This window comes from Hippopotamus amphibius, chromosome 2, assembly GCF_030028045.1.
Source record: "Hippopotamus amphibius kiboko isolate mHipAmp2 chromosome 2, mHipAmp2.hap2, whole genome shotgun sequence".
NCBI lineage: Eukaryota > Metazoa > Chordata > Mammalia > Artiodactyla > Hippopotamidae > Hippopotamus > Hippopotamus amphibius.
The window spans coordinates 133,059,035-133,081,858 of record NC_080187.1 but is presented as its reverse complement, the minus strand read 5'-3'; the positions used below and the strand labels follow the sequence as shown (position 1 = coordinate 133,081,858).

The 22,824-nt window shown below is 40.3% G+C and overlaps 1 long non-coding RNA gene across 1 annotated transcript in view; it reads right to left on the bottom strand.

The window, feature by feature from the left end:
• The window catches only part of LOC130846726 (uncharacterized), a 58,631-nt gene extending 39,679 nt beyond the window's left edge, over positions 1–18,952 (bottom strand). The window contains exon 1 of the long non-coding RNA XR_009051618.1: positions 18,884–18,952. This is a non-coding gene — a long non-coding RNA (uncharacterized LOC130846726). The remainder of the gene's footprint in view (positions 1–18,883) is intronic.
• Between the last annotated feature and the right edge of the window lie 3,872 nt (positions 18,953–22,824).

Below are 22,824 nucleotides of genomic sequence, written 5' to 3'. Positions count from 1 at the left end.
TGCATCCCCTTCAGGGTTCTCTGGGCCCTCAGGCGCCCTGGGCATACTTCCTATAAACGGCCACCTAAAGCACTGCTGCTTCCTGTGCTCTCTATAACTGTCACTGACGAATTGAGTGATAACCTAGCTCAGGTTTGTGAGATTTGCACTGTCAGTACCATGCTGATGGGGTTTCAGATGCGTCCCTCCCCAAGGCAATGATCTTTGCAATAGGACAAAATGAATCCTTTGGACCCATTAGAAAGAGATTGGAAGAGACCAGGTAGGATCATGGCACAAGCATGCTTTGGGCTTTGATAGTTCAACCGTCTGGGAGCTGTTCTTTCCAGATACACTGTTTTTGTGTGATTGTGCAGTAATGCCCAGCCCTTTAAAAAAAAGAAAAATAGCTGTGCAGCACACCAGACGTTAGAAAAAGAAATGCCTTTTCTGCCCTCTCCTCCCCACCTTCCCCACTGCCCCCACTCCACCCCAAGTTCACCACCTTGAATTAGTACTAGAATTCACCATCTGCTAAATATGTTTTCCAAGCATGATCTAGTCTATGTGCTAACACCAGACAGCAGCATATATAAATAATCAGAAGCATAAATAGGAACAGCCACTAAGTAAGCCAGCCTCTACAAGTCCCCGTGACGTCTGGGGTAGGGAGGAGAGGGCAGGATTGCCGCCTTCCGGGGTCTTAGCTATTAGCCCCATAGGCCATTCTCCCAAAATGGCCAGCCTGGGTAAACATTTGAGACAGATGTTTTCCAGTTTGTTTATCTTCTTCCTGTCACTTTCACTGATATTCTCTGCTCTTCCTGGCGGCTGACCTTTCACAAATGTTGGCTTTGTTTTAGAAATGTCCTATTGTAAATAAGAGGGCAGGGTTCATGGAGCAAAGGCCAATGTAGCTAGGAGGCTCTGTAGGGGCCGAGGAGCCCTGTTTCATCTGCCAGAGGCCAGTATTAACCTGCCCCGGGCCCCAAGGAGGAGCAGGGGTTCAGCCCCCACTTCCCAATGCTTCATCCAAACTTAGTTCTTAACATTCCCCAGGAGAACGTAATTAACGGTACGGAACAATGTGTTAGTGGGCTCATCTGTTTGCTGTAAGGTATTTTGGGAAATAAGGATCAGTAAATATCTGGGTAAATTTTAGAGGGAGATGTTAGGAAACAAATCAATATTTAACAGTACACATGTTGATGATTGAAAAACATTCTATTCAAGATTCACATTTCCCACATTGGTTAATTCTTTTAGCTCAGAATCCCTTTAGGACAAGGACTGATTTGACATGTAATGGAGTTTGTTTGAATGGAAATTATTGTCAGATATGCCCCAACTCCATTCCTATTAGACATGAAATTCTGGTTGAAATGAAATAACTTCCTGAAATGAAATAACTTCTCTGAGCCACTGTTTCTTTAGCAATAAAATAAGCATAATATTCCCTCCCCATCTGCCTCAAAATGTGTTGAAATTTAAGTAAGACCATATATATGAGAGCACAAAATAGCCAAACACTTTCTCAGGGTACTTGATACTTAGGCTAACATTATTCAATAATTGTTTTTTTATAAAGTTTCAGATGATAAAAATATGAGGCATTCCAAAACTGAGACAGCTCAAATAATATGATCCTGGGGCCTGATGCAATGGGGAGCAGAGAGTAAGTTAACCAATGCCTGCGCATGAGGAGATGGGGAACACAGTGCTTGAGGTATATTGAGTAAAATTAAAGGTACAGGACAGAAATTTCTTCTTCCTTCTATTTCAGAAAGGCAGACAGTGCTTACGGGTAATGAGTTCAACACCGAGCAGTGGCAGCCCTGGTGATTTCCAAGCGTTTGCCTCTCTGGCGTTGCTCAACAGACAAGACACAGGGGTGCTAATGCTCACAGGCTAGGAATTCAAGTTCGAGTGTGTTTCTTGGCAACATCGCTGGATAAGAGCAAACAGCCAGCAAGTTCCTTCTCTCCCATCAAAGACTGGACCAGAGAGAAAGAATTTCTCACTGCACTGTGAAAACAGCCATCTCCTGCTTTGAGTTGGGTGTAGATCAGAATGCTTCCTTCAGAGTAGGTAAGTAGGTCTGACTGCTGCTTCTTAGAAGGGTCTCTGGCACAGAAAGCTTTCTAGAAACTCCCTCCGATGGCCCTTCTGTGCCTCCCGATTATTTTTCTTAACCACCTCTCTTGCTTCTCCATTTCAGTTGTTGGATTTGAGATCTTTGCCATCTCAGTCACGTTTTAGCATGTGTTGCATTGTAATTTTTGCTTTGTAGTGCTTTTCATTTATAAAAGGACCTCTTTAAAGAACAGAATGGAAACAAACAGCTCTTCACACTGATCGAAATGAGACATTTTTGAGTGTGTGTGAGTGCAGCACTGTGGGGAAGCCTGGCAGTTGCTGGGGCATCTTATTCAGCCCGTCAGTTACTCCACTTGGATCTGCTGACCTCCATACTAGGTGTTGGCAATGTCGAGATAAAAGGATAACCTTGGCTTCCTCTCTAGAAGGATGTGGCTCAAGGAAAATGAGACTCTCATCCCATCAGCAGCATGGGCCCCATCACCATGTGTGACATTTTTATTCAGAGTTAACCCATTTAATATGAATTCTTCAGGGCACAGTCCATTTCTAACCCAGATCTACTGTAAAATAGATGGCTAATGGGAAGCTGCTACAGAGCACAGGGAGATCAGCTTGATGCTTTGTGAAGACCTAAAGGGGTGGGATAGGGAGGTTGGGAGGGAGGCTCAAGAGGGAGGGGATACGGGCATATATGTATACATGTGGCTGATTCGCTTTGTTGTACAGCAGAAACTGACACAATACTCTAAAGCAATTATACTTCAATAAAGATTAAAAAAACAAAGTTAAAGAAAAATAAATAAATAAAAAATAAAACCTCTATCACCCTCAACTGGCTTGAATACCCATAGCGTAGTAGGTATTTAATAAATACTCATATGGCAAGGCAGCCTTGGGGGAAAAAAAATAGCTAAAATGGTTTGAGATCATTTTAACTAGAAGAGTGAGGTTGGATGCATGGTTTGAAGGGCATTGAGAACAACTGAAGATTATGAAAGAATTACTTGTATAGGACCCAGGCTCTTTGCACTCACCAGATACTGGCTTCCTCCTGCTTCTTTAGTCATTAGGCAGGTTTAGGTTTAACTGCTCTCCACTAAGCACCTACAGTGAACCAGGGACTGTGTAGGTGTTTCTGTATGGAATGAGAAAGTCTCAGAAAGCAAGCCCTGAGTGATGTCCCATTATGTGGCTCAAAGATTTTACATTGTCTACAGCCCCACAGTCTGGTTATGTGAGACCTAGGATCCCAAGTCAGATGGGCAGAACCCACAACACATCTGGCTCGACTGCATTAGCCTTAGGAATCAGAAATGAATCTGGAAACATGAATAATCAATGGCAAAGACTCGGTTAAAATGATTGGAATTTTTTAATCCATTTGGGTGATTGGAATATTAAAAGTATCCTTTAAAAGATCAGACCAAAAAATAAAAAGAAAAAAAAAGAAAAAAAAAAAGAAAAGAAATCAGGGACACAAGATTACCAATAGGCATTAAAGTTAATGGTGCAAAAAAGTGAGAAGTTGTTGTATAACAAAGGGAGTTCAACTCGAGGATGGAAGATGCCTTAGAGGACTGGGACAGGGAGGGTGGGGGGGACTCGAGGGAGGGTGGGGGGGAGTCAAGAGAGGGAGGGAATACGGGGATATGTGTATAAAAACAGATGATTGAACTTGGTGTACCCCCAAAAAATAATAAATAAATAAATAAGATTTAAAAAAAAAATCAGACCAGCCAGTCACCTCCCCTTTGTAAGGAAGAGGTGGTATAGGACTGACTCATTCTCTTACCAGGGGAGCCCCTGTGAGTTTAGTTCATAACTAGTTCATCCTAGCATGGCCCTTCTCTGTGGCCTCAATGCAAATGATGACTTCAACACAGGGTGACCTATAGATTTTTTTAAATTCAGTAGTTATTTAAAGGCAGTGAACAACTTACTTAGTGGAGAGGATAAATTTCACTGGGTGAAATGTGTAGGCATGCAAGTGTAAGCTATTTCCATGTGGCACACCATAGTCTAACATGGTGTATTCCAAAATTCTCTAAAATGCTACACATACCTTCACACTTTTCTATATTCCAAGATAGGATTGTGGAGACCTGATTTCCCTAAATTAAGTTCTCATGGCTGATGAATCCTGAATTGAATGTGGAATGATTTGAAACAGTCTTTTCTTCACAGTGGGTCGGCTTATCTGGGAGATTGGGGGAATTCTCCATATCCTTACCAAAGAAGATGGATGCTTGTGGAGTAGGAGAGGATGACCAAAAAACTTCTGACTGACACTAAATGATGCAAAAAAAAAAAAAAAAGTCAGTCGGGAATTCAGTGTTGTACAACTTCAGGGGGTGTCATTGGCATTGTAGCATGTGTAAATAGCTCCTCCTGGACTTGGTAAACATGGTGGCCCTAGAGACCACTTGTCTTTCCTATTCCTTATACAGTTTCCCCTATTTGAAGATCTGAGATGGTGGGGCAGGAAGGGGAGGAGAAGCCACCATACATTGTCTTGGCCCCAAATCATGGTGACACTTCCACATGTCAATATCTTATGAGTGCCCACAAGAAAGGGGATGTGGATGTGAGGTGTACGATGTGCTTTCCTCTCTCAGTGTCTGTGTTTTATTCCTGTGTCCACCATCCCTCCCCAGAGGGGTGGATCACTGAGCCCTGCCTGCCCAGCCCATGCCTCCTCTGCAGGAAAGCACCAGCAGAACAATTCCACTTTACCATTAGAAGTTTGCTTTTGTCAATAAGCACTGAAGACATAAAAAGAGAAGATGAGCTTTGCTCCTGAATGAGAGCTATTTGACTTTCCATATCAAGAGAGTGGCAAATACCTTCAGATGTTGTGTCCTGCTGAGCCTTTTCAGAAGCAAGTTTTGTCTGCAGAAGGCTGTTTTCTCCTCACGGGAGACCCAGAGAGGCGATCCTCTCTTAATTTGACCACCTGGATGCCTCTTGACATGACAAACTGTGCCCTGATAATTTAGTGGGAATGACAGTCACACCATCATTTTTTCATGAGACGTTGTTGGTCATGCCATAGTGAGCAAGGGCCCTCTGCATAAGGCTTGCCTGTCCTGTGTGTTTCGGCTGCTGCCCTTTCTCTCCTCACACAGCCCCAGAGTGGCAACATCTTAAGGCAGAGCCTTAATGTAGGCATGAAATTGCCACTTTGAGATGTTTTGTTTTTTGCAAGCTTCGAGGCACACATGCAGAATTTAAATGCATTCCCAAATAGCAGTTGGTATCAAGAACGATACAATTCAGGTAGTCTGTGCTGAGAGTTGGAGGATGGAACAGGACCGCAAACGCAAGTATGGATGTATACAACTCCCAGGCTCCTCCCAGATCAGGATTAAAGACAGCAGTGGTGAGTAAAAGCATATTCTCTCTTAACAATCTTCAGTGCAGTAAAAGGCATTTTATATTTACGCGTAATGAGCTACTTCTGTGCTTTACAGACCATTCTGCACATGGTTTGTACCTCGTATTAAATTTGATGATGTATATGAAAGTATTTTATAAATAGGAAATTGTTATGCAGATTTTAGCTGTTATGAAAATAATGATGAGCAAATGTCTTCAGTTAGTGAGGGTTGTCATTGGGCCAGTTTGGAAGTCTCTCTCCCCCTCCTCCTGACTCTACCATTGAATGCAGAAAAAAAGCTAGGAAGGGATATTAGGAGATGGTTTTTTGAAGTTATTGACATTCACTAATAGTCATAGAACTGCACATTACACAATAAAATTCCATTTCTAGAATAAAAGACTGGCAAAAAATAAAGGGATCAAAAACAATCAGTGCTGACAACACTTGGGTGAAACAGACAGTATGAATGGTTAAAATACTTTAAGAAGATGTTCTGTCAGTGTCCATTCAAATTTTGAAAACCCTACTATTTAGTACAATAATTACACTCTTGAGAATCCATCCTACAAAATAAAAACATCAGTCATTATACCCTTATATCAATAGGTAGACAGGTAGGTAGGCAGGTAGGTAGATAGATGATAGATAGGTAGATAGATAGATAGATAGATAGATAGATAGATAGATAGATAGATGATAGATAGATAGATAGATAGATAGATAGATAGATAGATATAGATGTTGAGTAGAATTTTTTTGTGGTTGCAGAAAACTGAAAACAGTAAGTCAACCATTCTTGAACAACACAACGTTAGTGTCTTTGTACAAATGCTTTGTCCTCAGATGTACTATAATTTACTGAGCCTTACACTTACCTCCAAATGTTTAAGTTGATTCCTAACATTTTTTCACTATAAAATAACACTGACATAGGCAACCTTGCACATAAATCTTCTCCCACAACTCTGATTATTCCTATAACATTTATTCCCAGAAGAGTATTTAACATTGTGATCAGAACAAGCTGATATGGGAGAAATATAATAGAGCACAGGGGTGGATAAGAGCGGGGTTTGACAGTCTACTAGGATAGGAAGCTCCTGGAAGGGAGCCTTCTCTGAAAAAAGCGGTGCTTGACCAGGAGACCAAATGATAAAAATAAGTGGGGAGTGCAAAAGGCTGAGAGAACAGAAAACATGGCATGTGCAAAGGCCCTGAAGCATAAAAAAGTTTCCAAGGGTTTCAGAGTTTGGGAGAGGAAGGAGAGAGCTACATCATGAGCCTTGAAGGTCATAATAAAGGGCTTTATTTTACTTCAAGGTTTATAGCAAACTCTTCAGAAAGTTCTAACTGGGAGAATGGACTGGTATGGTATATGATTTTGAACTTCTCACTCTGGGGTGGACATGATTTGTAGGAGGATCAGGGGAGATGGGTTAGGTTAATTCATCCAGGAGACAATGATGGAGAGAAGTGGACAGATGACAAAAAAGAAAAACTGTAGGACAACTGCTAAGTTTTCTATGCAAGTGAAAGGGTACCTGCTTGCTTCTTGCTGAGATGGGATGGACTAGGTAGAAAAAACTCAGGAGAAGGGCTGCATTGAGTATAGGGAGGATTGCAAGTTCCATTTGGTCATGCTGTGGCAGAGAGTCCTATCTGAATCCTGTCAAGTAGGTAGGTGAAAACCTTAGTCAGGTGTTCAGAGGAGTAGGCAGAGTTAGAGGCATGAATTTGGAAGTCATTAACATAAAGTACTACAGGGGAGGAAAAAGTATCTTTTTCCTTTTACCCTTCTAGGTTCTTGGCTGGGTCTCTATAACAAAAGACAGATGAACAAGAGAAAAGCATATGAATTCATTTGGCATAAGTTTAATGTGACACAGGATCCTTCCTAAGGAGAAGACAAGAAGAAGCAGTTAAATCTAGATGTTCTTATGCTCAGTTTGATGAAGAGTGGGAACTCATGGAAACTGTGATAGGACAGAGTATGAGCTAAGTGTAGTAAAGTGGGGGAACTTAGAAAAGTCTGTTCCTTCAGATTCCTCTCCAAACCTCCCTTCTTCAGAGTTAAGGATGCTGTTTTCCTCTGGGTATAGGGAAGGCACCTCTCACCTGAGGGTCTAAAGACCTGCTTCAAGGGAAAGTCAAAAAGTCCTTCCTGAAACTGCCATTTCTCAAATTCTCTCAGCTTAAAATATTCAATATGCAAGCTGCCATATTTTGGAACATCATGTCTTGAACCCCATCAGTAGTTAAAGTCATGGGACTGGATGTGAGGAAACAAGGAGAAGGTGAAAATGGGGGAGAGAAGAAAGTCAAAAACTGAGTCCTGGGTTTTGAGAGGAGAAGTGTCAGGGGCAAAGAGGTTAATTAGGAATGGCGGTGAGACAAGACCAGTCAGGAGAAGAAAGAGGGTAAAACATTTTAAATGATGCTCTAAAGTAAAAATGGAGAGATCCACTGAATTTGGTAGCATGGGGCTTACTTGGGTCTCTGAAAACCACTTGAATGAGGTCGTGGGGACAGAGCTGGCCTTCTTTTGTGGGTGGAAGTGTCGATGAAGGAGAGGAGAAGAGCCAGTGAGTGGAGAGCCTTCTGCAGAGAATTTGTGCTGTAAATGGGTACAGAGGAATGAGGTGATATCTAGAGGGGTGTCTGATGCTAGGGAGGCTTAGGTTTTACTTTTTCTTAATGATAGAAACCACAACATGTTTGCACGCCAACAGGTATGGTTCAGTAACCAGGAGGAAATTGATGTTAAAGAAAAGATGTAAATAAAAAAGTAAAGAGCTTGAAAAGGCAAGAGGAGGTGGAATCCAAAGCACAAGTGGTTGGTTTTCCTTTTTCCAATAAAATAAAGGGAAGAGGAGGGAAGAAGATGCAGCTAGAATTGCAGATATGAAGAAACAAGATGAAGGTTTGAAGAGGAAGGAAATGGTATGAGAAAATCATCTCCAATAGAGGATAAATGAACTTACCAGGGAATGTACCAACAGGACTTCCAGAAACCTCTGGCTGCTCTTTGGAGGTGACTAATCTAAAGTGAAATCAGTCAGCTCAGCTGTGCTACTTTCTCTGGTGACTTTCAACTGCTGGCTGTAGGTAACAGGATGGCAGGGTAACTGAGCTCACACAAGCCTGCTTTTTGCCAGATAAACACAACAGAGGGGTATTTGCAATGACCCCTGTTTGCAATGTCATGATTATAATGGCATGTTTTCAAAAGAAATGAAGGAAGAGAAGTCATGAAAGGGGCTGAAGGATAGAAACAAAATACTTCTCAGTATGATGAGGAATTACAGTGACTGCTTTCCAAGTAAGTGAGCCGAGAACATGAGGTGTGATCCGAATACTGTAGGTTGAAGATTGAGATTTCAGAAGCAGAAAAGGTCCAGGGTGGGAACCTAGGAGTGTGAAGTTGAAGGCTACGAGTAAAAGTAAAATTCACCTGCCATGAGGAAGTCAAGAAAACAAATGTCCGTATGTTGGATGAGTCATCCATGAAGATGGTACATCACCAAAAATGGTAACAGCATCAAAGATGAAAAGTAAAACTAAGAGCTAGAGTCTGCAGTGGATGAATGCCTAGGACATGGGAATGACAGCTGATACCCTGCAGAATGGTACAGCTTGAAAAGGCTGTGGTTTTTAACCAAGAACAAGGGGAATGCTGTGGATTGGGCAATAAGAAAGTCCATCTCCAGACCCTGAAATATGAGACTATGAGCAAAAAATAGTTTTCATTGAAGACCCACAGTGTTAGAGGTGTAGAGGTGTCTTCAGGTAATAGCCAGGCTTCTAGTAGATCCACATCCTAGGGAATGTAAATGTGTAGGGGAGTTCTTGTTGATTACAGATCTGGACATCAAGATGAGAAAACTCTTGGAGTGAGGAAAGGAGAAGATGAGTGGTGAACTAGGTCTGTGTAGCTGATACACAAAACAGTGTGGGGTTAATGGGAATGCAGAATGCAATAGTAACCAGGGAGTCTGGACTCCTGGCAACATCTGAGACAATTACCAGTGTGAAGTGTTCAGCCATGAATTCAAATGTGGTGGTCCTGTGTTCTTACCTTGATGACACTTTGGGAGGACCTCACCCTCCTCCGGAGCTGTTGATATGATATGCTGATGTGATCATTTACAAGCCAACTGTTGCAATTCCATCATTTGAAAAATATTTTTCCTGCCCTCATTTGTGATGCCATCTTAAACATTTGCTAAATGAATACATCTGCATTAGGACCTATGCTGAGGTACTCTCGTCTTTTCCATCAATCTACTGTATTGATTCTCATGCCAGTGCCCCTTTTCAAATCACTGCCAACTTTAAAAAATTAATATTTACTAGGGCAAGTCCTTCTTAGCTGTTCTTTTCTCAGTGTGTTGGGTCATTCAAGCTCTTCATTCATTCAATGAACTTTATAGTTACACAAAGAAGTGCCAAAACAATACCACTGGGAATCTGATGACTTTGTTAAAACTGTAAATAAATCAGCATGGAACTGCAATAGCATGTCTCTCTTTTGAAAATGGCTTCTCATTTACTCAGGGCTTTGTGTGCCCTTCAATTAATTCTCTCTTCTGAATTAGATGTTTCCATTATATTTCCAAATGTTTATTGATTATATGTAGGAAGCAGGTGGGGGATTCACATCTATTTCTTTAGGATTTAGCTAACTTAATGAATTATCTTATTCATGTTAATATCATTTCTAAGTAATTACTTCTGGTTTTGTAGGTTAAAAGTTATTATCTGCAAAATTTAGAACTGTATTTCTCATTTCTGAGTTTAGATTGCTTCACTTTAACACATTTCATATGATATATAAAACATCATTAATAACCTTGTTTTCTTCTTGATTCTCATGCAAGTACGTGAGATGTGGTGTCTGTAAGAATAGGCTTATCAGTAGTTTAAGATGTGTCGTCCCAGTTTTATAACTTAATTGTATTTGAGATTGATGTGTGTATCCCTTTTGCATTCCGGGAGTAAGCCCTATATTGTATTATTTAACCATTTAAATTCTTTAAATATTGTATTCTTTAAATATTTGATTCCATTTGTTTGTCTTCTAGCCTTTTTTTCTTAATGTGTAAGTATTTACTTCTGCTTTTTTATATTAGCACACCCAGGTTATTTATTCACCTAAAATTAATAGTATTTTATATTTTCTGGAAAGGATAATGTTTTATTGTACAGAGTGCTTCAATTTATTTAAAATAGATTTATAGAGAAAGACCTTATAATTCTTATCTTCATATTTGTTGTTAGACAAATTTATCAATTTTAATGTTGTTTATTTGTACTATTTATTTTATTATCTGGTGGAGAATTCTAGAGGTATAGCAGGAATTGTTTTTCTCATAAAAATAGTCTCAGATTTAACCACCCTTGTTTTTATGGATTCTACTCTTTACCAACATTGTTTCTTTATAATTACAATTTTATCTACTTTCTTGATTTACCTAATTGCTTTTCATTTGTCTTATTAATAATGCTATGAATTTGCTTTTTACTACAGTTTTGGAAGCATCCAATATTTTTATAAACAGCATTGTATTTTGGCTTTTAAAATGATGGTATTTATAATTGTTTCCTGATCTAATTTTCTAAATAGGTTGATTTAAATTTTTTTCACCCATGTAAGGTTTTTGAAATTTGGCAGGGAGGGTGGATCTTTTTTACAGCTTAGAATATGATTCTTTTATCCCCTTTACTTTCTCAACAGATGCCTAAAAACAAAGTATTTTTATTAGCAGAGTAAAAACATTTGTGCTTGAGTAGCTTTATAGTGTTATCCCTAATGGTATTATAAATTTGGCAGTGCTAAATGATTAGAAACTAAGACACTTTAAGTTATTTGACTGGGCGCTTTAAATACCAAAATGGCTTTATTTCTTTTTGTCCTTCTCAAATTGTATTTCTTTTTCGTTTCATGTACAAACACTGTAATTAGTGGTTAATGGTATATTTGTATTGTTGCTTTCATACACAGCTCTATTTTGTACATGGAAGCCATATTCATACAAGGAAGTCACAAAATCTCTAGACTCCTCTAGATTCCCCTTAGTTCATATGAGACCTCAACCACCCTCATTAGCACCACTCCCACCTAGTGGCCATTCTCAGAATTACAAACAGAGGGTCTCAGCATGAAAATCAACAACTATAGGTTTCAGGTCTTTCAGAGGCAACCTGATTCATAAATGGAAAGAATCACAATAATACATTAGGAAAATAATTCTCTACAATAGAAGGATTGAATTTACTTAAGCCTATCACATTATGTTAGACTAAGTACATGCTAACATTTAAATTCCAGACCACAGTTTATTTTATTTTTTTCCCTGCAGGACTGGAGGAAATAAACTCATCTCCTGGACACTAGGTGTGCCATATATTCACATAGACAATAAAAACCCAGAAGTTACAAATCATTGTGCTAAAAACCCTTAGGAATAACCTCTTTTGTTTTTATTTTTTGTCGTTATTGTTGTTTTTAGATTCATCTAAATTTCAGTAAACATCCCTGTCCAGTTTCCCCTGATCACCAGGTCATGTCTGATAACATGACACATCCACTGAGGCATATGACAGCTGAAGTCGTTTAACACGTGGATCTCACGTGAAACATCATGAAGGGAAATGGCAGTTTTTATAACATTGCAGCAGCCATCAAAACAAAATAATAAATCCCATTTACAAGACTGATGGTGATAATATGATGACATCAGTCAGAGACAATTGGAAAGGAATATTTTGATTTAAAAAAAAAGTGCTATGGACACCACTGCAATGGATGTCCAATAGAAGAAGGAGCTCAAGCATTTCTGCCTAGTTAGATTGTATACTCAGCTCAACAACCTGCAAGGTCAATTTCATCCTTTCCCTCAGCCTCCTCTCGTCTGTCTACCGATAAATTAACTTTTCAACTAACATCATTCCTTATACCATAAAGCTTATAGAATAAAATCATCTAATGTTATAATCTCTCTTATGGATTCCTAAATAACCAGGTTTTTATGATAAGGCCCTCCAATATAAGAAAAGTTTTTGCCAAGCTAATGCTTTACTTGTTCTTCAAAAGAGCATATTCTCATCTGGCCTGTGGCCTGCCTTCAGGATTCTCCTCAAAAGAAGTGCAATAGCCTGCCCCAGTTGTAGCTTAAATACCTAAATAAAGACAAGAATTTGAGGTTCCACTCGTGGCAAAGTTATGGTCTTAAAATGGAAAGATTGAAACATAAACAATTTTTTAATTGTTTTGCATGTTACATAAGAAAATATAGTGGAACTTTTAGCGTTTTTGTTGTTTGTTTTTCGTTTGTCTAGGTTTTTTTCTGTAGTAGGGGAAATCTAGGTTGGAGCTAAACAAAGAAAAAATTAAAAAGGACACATGCCCAAGGGATCAGTTTCAAAATGGGAATCAACAGACAGCAACAGAAATATGAGAAAAAAGTACTAAGATGGTACATCAAGCAGATAAATGGTCAGAGCTGGTCCCATGGAGGAGGCTGCCCTCATCCAGCCATCCCTCACCACCAAATTCTAAGGCATTCTCACAACTCTCCAGATCCCAGCTATAACAAAGTGTTCTAAATAAAGATATTCACTTAGCCATATAACTCTAGCAAACGAGAACCATCATATTAATTGTCTTTATGGAAGCATTTCATAGCCTAAAACGATGATAGTTTTTGATGGATGCAGATACACACACGCAATATACAAATTAATAAAGCATTAACTAAAGCTAAGAAGCTGCTGTTGGCATTTTTGGCTCAAAGCATCCCTCCTTAGAAGCCTGGGGAGGAGTTCACTTCCAGGCCACAGACCCAGCATTTATAGGGAGGGCAGGTCCTCTTCCCACACAGCAGGAGCCCAGGTGACCTCACTAGGATGGTGACAAGGCCTCTGATCTGTGGACGCAGAGCTGTCTTGGCCCGGTGAAGTGCATGCAGGGGAAACAAGCTGAACACCCAACTTCAAGTGCAGTCAAAGCTCCTGTGGAATGAACACAGAACTCCCTGGTGTGTTGTGACTATTTCAGTGAGAAGGCAGGGAGGGAGCTTCTTCAAGGCCTGAGCCAGACCTGGAAGGCCACGCCTACCCACCGTCACCTAAATGCCCAAGGAGAAATTGTTTCAGAGTCCTCTGCATCTTTTTTATTATTATTGTAACTATGATGATGATTATGATTATTTCTCTATTACCCCAAAGTGTCGCATTTCAAAAGTATGAACACTGCAAATAAATCAACATATATAGAGAGAGGATTTTGTGGAATCGTCAACCCCTCTGAAGGAAAACACAGCAATTTCTTAAGGAGCTTGCCCTTCTTATTTTCCAGTTAAAGCAGTGAAATCTTTCAGATAATTTAGTATGAGCATTAGGTAATAGAGTGGGACCAGGACAACAAACCAGGCACAATTTTCCTTTAGAATATTAAACTTCTCAAGGAAAAAAGGCCTTAAGGATGTGAGTCAGGCTCAGGCTCAGAAAGGAGGAAGCCCTCTGCCCATCCCCCTGCGGCTCTGCTCCCTTACACACAGGACTGTCCTGAAGAGCCCTGTTCCTGTCCTCGGGCCCCCCACCCTGCTGCACCCCTCCCTCTCCTCCCATGAATGAAAACAAATTGTTTTCAGCCACAATACCACAGGGCTTCGCTCTGACCTGCATGGTACAGTGACACTCTGCGGCTTGAATTTTTACATACAGCTGCATAAAGCAATTTTCATGTAAATTTCTAGGTAAATCAGCCTGCAGTTGGTCTATTGCATGGACACATACACAGAAACCATTAAGTTTGACAGAAGATTAGAAGTTCCCCTTGTTTCTTCGGATGCCTTTCCCTGTGCTTTCCACAGTGTCTGAATCTGAAAAGCAGGAATGAGAAAAATGCCTCAGCTCCACGCAGGAGCAGGGCCCTCAGCCTTGCCCATACATCCCAAGGCTTAGAGCCAGTGAAGTCAGAAAGGGCCTGCAGGGGAAAGAGACAAACTTGGTATGAAAGTCAACCCTCAAATGAGCAGAGAGAGTCAGGTAATTCTCTCACCCTGATGGGGAACTACTAGGTCACCTCCAGTACCCTGACTTTTTCTCCAAAGATGCACGGGGATGCAAGTAAACAGCCCCCGTGGCCCGCAGCAGCCCGGCCACTCCCATCGGTGCAGGCAGGCTGGCTCGATTAGCTAACAGCAGGTGGAGAAGTTTCCAGGGTCAGAGGAGCAGATCGGTTCTTCAGAGGCATCTTTCCCTGGGAGCTGGGAGCCCGGGCCCTCCCCGACCAGCCTGCAACAGGAGTTAGGCAGCAGACCCAGCCATCTGGCAGCAGTCTCTCTGCACCTTCCCTGTAAACGCCTCCCTGCCCAAAGGAGGCATTTCTTGAATATGTTCTTTTAAGGCAACAGCATCCACAGAGCACAAAAGGAAAGATGTCACCAAAACCTTGCCCAGGATGTTTGTTTATGCAATCTTTAAATAATTCGGCTTTATCCCTATTGAGCCCATCACAGCATGTCAAAAATAAATGTGTCGCCTTGGCCTATTGTTTGCAGCTCAGGACTGTCAAGCGAGAAGAAAATATTACAGAGACGGAGGGAGATACACGCAGGAGTGTGACCTTTAACTGCACTACCTATAACCAATCTCATCAAATTAAAGCACTGTATATTTTCCTTAATAATCTCTGATTAGGCTAGGGCTATGAGTGGACACGAACACCCGCCATTGCTATGCAGCGGGATGTCTGCTTAGCACCAGCAAAGCGTTTGGGAATAAGTGAGCAAAATGCTTTAATTTGATAGGGTTAGAATCCTGCAGGCTCTGGGGTGAAAGGTCCCCAACAGCTCCGCTCACACTGAATATGCAGAAATAAAAAAGTAAATTGCTTACATCTGCTGCAGGCGGCAGGGAAAATGATCTGATTGGATAGTCCGAGGGCTCTCCATCTCTTTTGGGTTAGAAAGAGGGTTTCAGAGCATCAAAAGCTTGTAATTGGAGTAATTCTGAATTAATGGACACACGCGCACACACACACACACACACACACACAACATTTTGAGGCAGCTGTTTGCAGAAGCCTGCCTGTTTAGGAATGCTTACAGATTACAAACAAGCAACTTTCAAAATAATCTTGCCCTCCCCGAACAAATCCTAACTACAGGTTTGAATTTGACAACAGGTAACAAGTATAACATTCTTATCTGGCTCGTCCTTCTGCCACGAAGCCTGGGAGCTATCAGACCTACATATCTCCTCGCCCACTTTGTACATCTTGCTGAAATGTGTGTACACTCCAGTTCTCCTTCACGCATAAAACAATGATTCGGAAAGGGCTTCACCGGGATTCCTAGAAGTTGACACAGAAAGCTCAGGTTTTGCCTTGCTCTGTGATGTGGGATTTCATCTGCGTATTTGATCAATAAGAATCAAAGGCAGCACTCAAGGGCTTTGGGGCACAAGCCAGTTCAGCTTCACGCAGGATGTCAGGAGGCAGCCTGCCTTGTCACCTGGATGCGTTCACAGGACCCTATTCGGGACCCCGCTTCACTGATTGCTTTAAACTGGGCTCGATCTGCAGCTTTGCTAGTGTTTTATGCTGAGTAGGCCGAGGTCGCATTTGAACTTTGTTTTCATATTTTATCTTATTTTATTAGCTCCCACCAGCTTGTAGATCTAAATAACCTCCCTTAGTTCCATTGTCGGCAGGCTCCTGTCACGCACTGAAAGCAATTGTGGCCTCTCCTGGTGGAGAGTATGCCCCCCAAGGAGGGGAATTACTGAAACTGAACGGACTGAGGGAATGCATCCTGCGAGGCCAACTTTCAAGAGCAATTTCTCAGCCCGGCATTGATCTGGGAAGGCAGCCTTGGCCAGACGAGCATAGAAGCTGAGATGGAGGTTCCCAAATGCTCCTGGATGCCCTCGTGTTATAGGATCAGCACCAGGCTTCTCTGATATTCTAGTAGTAAATAGAGCTGATGTCCAAATGCAAAATTTTTCTCCATATTTCTATCACTGCCCAAGGCTCTTTGAAATCAACAATAGCCTATTGTTTTCTGTGAACATCAGGTAGATAGGTTTTATAATGCCATTAAACACGCTAAAAATACTCTAGATCTCAACATTTATATATGTGTATCTGTATATTTTATATACACATATATACACACACACACACATAATTTTTTAATGTAGGAAAATCAATAGATTTGACAACAAGCCTCACGAAAAGAAGTCTGGGTCCATCCCTCCCCAGCAAACTCCATGATACACAGAGACAATGAGCCTTTTTAATTTTTCGGTTGAGGCAGGACTGCTCAGGGTCTGCGATGGAGGTGCCGTGACCCGCCTTCTCTCAGAAGGATTCTCCATAAGTAAAAGTCCTTTCCCCTGTGAGGTTCTGCCTCTACCAGATGGCTGGCTCTGGTCTCTATCATCCTGAAATCTCCTTTGTCTGCTGGGCGCTGCCACCGTCTATTGGAAGGTATTTGTCAACAATTATATGTCTATTAAGGAGTAGTCAATCAGTGTGGGCCCAAAGAGCCAAGCCTCCAGGGCCCAGCTATTGACGGGAAACTGTCAATATCCCATCCGTCCTTTTCTCAACAAAACACACAGTCACCTCACCCAAATCATTGTCTGTGAAACATCGCAGGCCTGGCTTTCCTTGCCCGTGTCTGGTTTCTCTACTTTCTAAACTAATATTCAGTTTGAATGAATAAAACCTTTAAAAAAAATCTGAATAAAGGACACATTAAAATGCTATTTCAGCTGGGTGGGGGGGTAGATAGTTAATATCATTAAGAATATTATGGGAGGGTTGTGCGTGTAAGTGGCTGCAATTACTCCTGAAAATTGTAAAACCGGAAGAAAATTAATAAGGGATAGTTTAAATTAGTTTGACGGTAATTAATATCTATAAATACTTTCCATTCCACCAGCACCAAATTTAGAGTTACCTACTTAATTTAGGAGAAAGTTTGCGATATCAGCCAATATATTTTCATGTATATTCAATTCACAAATCTTACTGCAGATTTTGTAATTATGATCATGAAGGATTTGTCTTTTTTTTGAAAGAAGAAAGACTGGGAATTCCATGTGACTGTTTTAAACTGAAGCCCCCAGCCCCCACCCCCAACCCAGGAAAAACCACAATGTGGGGGTGGGGGAGAGGAGAAGAAAAGAAAGAAAGAAAAGAAACCCTAAGTAAGGCTGTATCCTTTGAACAGGCAACCCTCCTGCATCACAGAATACACTAGTCGTCCTACAACAAAAGACGGCATCAAACCTTCTCCACAAAGACCTCAGACACCCAACAATATTTAAAGCAGATGTAATATTTAGAGTGGCTGCGCTATGAAAGATGCACTTTTAAGATTTGTTACAGCCAAGTTTTGTTAAATTTACAAAAACAAATATTTTCTTCCTTCATTCCAATGTGTCCCAGTGATTCTTTGATTCCTCAATCAGATGGAGAAATTAACATGAGGCAGGCATGATAGCTCAGGGTTCAGGTAACAGGCAGATGAATTTGGGGATAATGCATGATTAGACTTGCCTCTCTAAATCGAGCCTTCTTTCATTCTATCCCATCTATTTTCACCAAAACCAAATAATCCAGACTGATCAAAGAAAGGTCAGAAAGAAACACAAATGTCGAGTGAAAGTGTTTTTCGGGGGTTGGCGTAAAAAAACAAAAATTCAAAGTACTGAAATGAGCCAAGATGTTTCTGGTCTCAGGTAGCGAGGAGTTTCTGCCTATTCCATTTCTTCTTTTCAGAGTCAAATCAGAGTGGATTAGAGATACACTTATCAAATTACCTATCTCCAGCCTAAAGAGGGTTCCCCATAACAGAGGACACTTGGAAGCTTTTTTGCATTTTATGGCTACAAACTAATGGCTTTTAATGCATATTTTGTTTTACAGGTGCTGTTGATGTTCAAATCCACTTATAGATATTCAAATCTCATCTGCCATATAGATTTAAAGGAGACCTGCAGTTCATTTTAGATGCCAGCTCCGGGAAATTATAGATGGCCTTAACAAAACGTTCCAAGACCATAAATAGTGAAATGGACCAGGTCAGGAACCCACATACTCCAAGGTCCCTGAGTCCTTACTTCCACAGCAGACAGTCATAGCTGCAAGGGGCAGCTGATCCCTCTTCTGAAAGCCTCATTATGTGTATTTACAAAAATAAACAATGCATGCAAGTTTATGATTTTCATCATTAATAATATGCACTATAGCAAGCCGCTAAATAAATATACGTGCCAGAGGTGTCTACCTGACCCATCACGCCTTTTTCCTATATCAGATCCAAAGCTTTGTCTCTGTTGTGTTGTTAAAAAACCACTCTTCATGAAGCTGCAGCAACATCAAAAAAGAGATTATTATTTTAAATAACTCACCAGTGTTCAGATGTTCCGATTTTAAAACAAAGAAGTCAGCAAGTGTAGAGTTAGGGCTAGGGTGAGAACTTGATCTCATTAGACTCAGGTTCGCAAAGCACAACCACAAGCCAGGGTACAAACTGTTCTCCATGCTTCAATAATTAACTCTCTCTCACAGCAAAAGACAAACAAATAAACAAACTAATAACATGAGCTCTCAAGAGTTCAAACTGAACAAGTTGTTTTGGTGTGAAATGCTTCTGTCGTGATACTCTCCTAAAAATTTTATTTTGTGAGCATGAAAATATCTGCTTACTGACAAATTCTTTCACATCAAGATATGGTTAAAAAATGATAGGACTTATCTTTATGAGTTTCAACTCCACAACCTAGAAATCAGCATACAAGTGCGCAGAGGTCTTAGCAAGATTCTTTAGTTGAAGCAAGTCTCCAAAATTTTTAAATTATGTATTTTCTAAAGTATGTATTACTCCACCCTCTCATTAAGTAATATTCAGTTCAAAAACCTCAAAGCAAAAATAAAAGTATTACCTTCAAGGAATACTCTAATTATTGAAGAATTATATAATAAAAAATGAATGCTTGTAAGAAAGAGCTTGAATTTTACTTAGCTAAATTTTTTTTAACATGCAGAAACATTGAGGCAGGAAAAATGTGGGGCATATTATTTATATATTGTATCTACACATGTAGGAGGAATGTATATATTTCATAGAAAAAGAACATTAGCACTATTTGCTAAACCAGAGAACATTTAGTGCCCTCTGATTTTTCTCCTTTAAAAGGGTGACATAAAGGCTTAATAGGGAAACTATATATATGGCATTAATTATGCTTATTTGATGGGCCAAAAAGAAACACTTTGGTAGTTATAGGTTCAGTGCATATTACTTTCTTTTTACATAGAGCCTTCTGTTGAGAGAGCCCTAACAAAACTTTTCAGACATTTATTTCATAAATCTTTGTCAAATATCAATCAGCAGGAGAGCAGCTACATTGATAGGTAGACTGGCTCAGAAAGTCGAGGGTCCTGGCCAAGGTCACACAGCCTTTCTGTGATGGGGCACCAATTTCCCAGCTCCCACTTACCTCACAGAGGAGGACAACTTTGTCCGTGATTCCCATTAATTAAAATAAAAATGAGAAACACAAGAGAGAGAAAGAGAGAGAGAGGAGAGAGAATGAATGAGAAAGTGAATGTGTAAGAGAATCAGATGGGAAGCCTGTGCAGACATTCATTTTTTGCTTGGTTTTTGTCTAGAAGAGTCATCTCAGAAAATGTCTGGCTAAGACTCTATCAAGGGCGTCTTTATATTTTGGAATTATTTCCCGCAGTCCTAAAGAGTCCCAAAATGTGAACAAATTAAAACAATGTGTCTCCCTGGAAGCCCAGGTATATTTCACCACTTTGGAATGGAGAAGAATAAGGGAAGCCACTGTGCTTTAGCACTAACTGTTTTCCAACTTTTTTTGGACATGGAACCAGCCTAGAATACATAAAACTGACACACAATGCAGATATGCTGCTCAGAGGTGGATGGTTACAAAGTGCTGCGATGTCATATACCTGTGAACCTGACAGACATGAATGCTGTGCTTTTTGAACAACCAAAAATAAAAAAACAAAAACATGGAGGGAGTGAGGCAACGTTATCTTCCTCTTTCCATATTAAAGACCAGTATGCTGTCTTTTCCACCTGCTTTGGACACATACCCATTTTAAAGAATATTTCTTAGGCTTGCACGCTTGAAAATCCAGGCCCTTCTCTTTATTACAAAGCTCCTAAAGGTGTCCAGAGGGGGAGCAAATCTCGTACAGATGAAAATCTCCCAAACTGAGCAATCCGTAACAAAATGTATTTTTAAAAAATACTACAAAAACTGCTTTGACGCGGTGCATTTATGAACACATACTTTTGTTTTAAAATGCATAGATATCTAAGTACACAAATAGGCTTGTGGAAGGAAGGGAAGATTTTTTCAATAAATCGCTTTGTAGAAACATTTTCTATTCAATTCAGTAAGGTGTTTTTAAAGTTTTACAAAAATTTACATTAAATTTTGAAATTATTTAAAAACAAACCAGACCTTTCATCCTTGCATTCACACACACACACACACACACACACACACACACACACACTTCCTACCATGAATTTTTAGAGGCCAATGAAGAAACAGGGTATCGCTAGAATAGAATGAAAGTATTTGCTAATGATTCTTGTCCATTTAATTAGAAAATATTATTTCCTGTTTTTCAAATCAGCGATTTTTCTCTGAACAATGGATTAGGACACACCTTCAAACAATAATTAGAAAAAAATCATGTACTTCCAGAATATTTAAGGGTGAAATTCCAGATGCTACTGGCAAAATCCATGGTATCCTACCGCCACCTACTGACCATTGTTTAAATGCAATGATTTAAAGGTACAGGTTTAAATTTATAGAATTAAAAGAATTTTAGAACCAAACCACTTTGAAAGCTCTACTGGAACCACTCATCGCTTTGAAGTTTTCTCCAAATATTTGAAAATACTTCCTTAACCTGATGTGAACTCTATATACTTATAACTGCCATCTCTGGGGCTTGGCTTTACTTCTGTAGCTCTAATAAGCTTGTCTATCCGATTCCCTCCTTAACCCTTCAGATTTCTGATGGCAAGACTCAGGTCCTTTCTCCCCATCACCAGCCCAACACACACACCCAATCTCTTCCCCAAGCCAAGCAGTCTCTTCTTCTCCAAGCTTCTTTCCTTTACCAGATCCACGTCTGAATGGTTTCAAGTCCCTTTGCATGCCACATGACTATCCTCTAAACATACTTCTCTTCATTTACTCTTCTCTTTAAATATTGCATCTGAAAGAAAACACTTTACATAACAGGTTAATCACCTCACTTGCTCTGCGTGTTCTACCTCTGCAAATGCCACCAAGGTCATGGTAAGATATTTTGGCAGCCACAAACACCAAGGAATGATTTGTATACAAGAAATCTCACAGATCTTTTCTAACTGTGCTGCTTGCTGCTAAGCCATGCCTTCCTAATAGACTTTGCTAATTTTTTTTAACTAAGAAAACATCCTTCCATTCTGTCATGACATATATCCATCTAACAACGGCCCAGGGTTCCAGCCTGCCAAAGCATTTTTGTATCCTAATTCTACTATCTTTTCCAATGTTGTCGTGGTCATGTATTTGTTATTTAGTAATATTATTATTTCATTAGCATAACATCAACTGCTCCCCCTCAATCACTTTTCTATATTTCTATAGACACCTCCCAGTTTGATCAGGTACCTTATGGAAAAGTTGCAAAGATGCCATCCATGTGCTTAGCACGGTGCCTAGCACATCATAAAACCTCAACATGTGATAGCTATTCTTAGGATGATCATTAATAAAAATAATTAGTACAGACATATGATATAAATGTAACCCTTGACATAAATAGCCATTATGTTAATAGCTGTTACGATGATAAAGCCTTTCAATCAGTTACAATTCCTAACTCGAAGCCTATCTTTTTCCTTTTCTATTCTTCACAGTTCCTCACAAGCAGGCGAACAATCAAGCCATCTTCTTCAGCAGGAGACTCAGCTCTTAGAGGATAATTCCTCTTAGCCAGGATCCTCAGCACCTTGGGGTAATTGGGAATTCACTCGCAGCGCCCCCTTCCTACTGCACCCCAGCCTGGTTTCCCATTCTCTCCTAACATATATCCTTCCTATTGTGGAAAGAAAACGTTCTGAATCAAAGAGAAGGTGAAGCAAAAAGCAGGCGGATCGCCCCTAGCTCCTCCCCTGGTTCAATGCCAGTTGCTGGAGTCACCTGCACTGGCCCAGGGCCTCTGCCTCCCTGTGGTTCCTGCACTTGCTCTAACAGTAACCAGAGCGTGACAGTGACACTTGGGTCCCTGAGCCTTGCGAGTTTCAGGT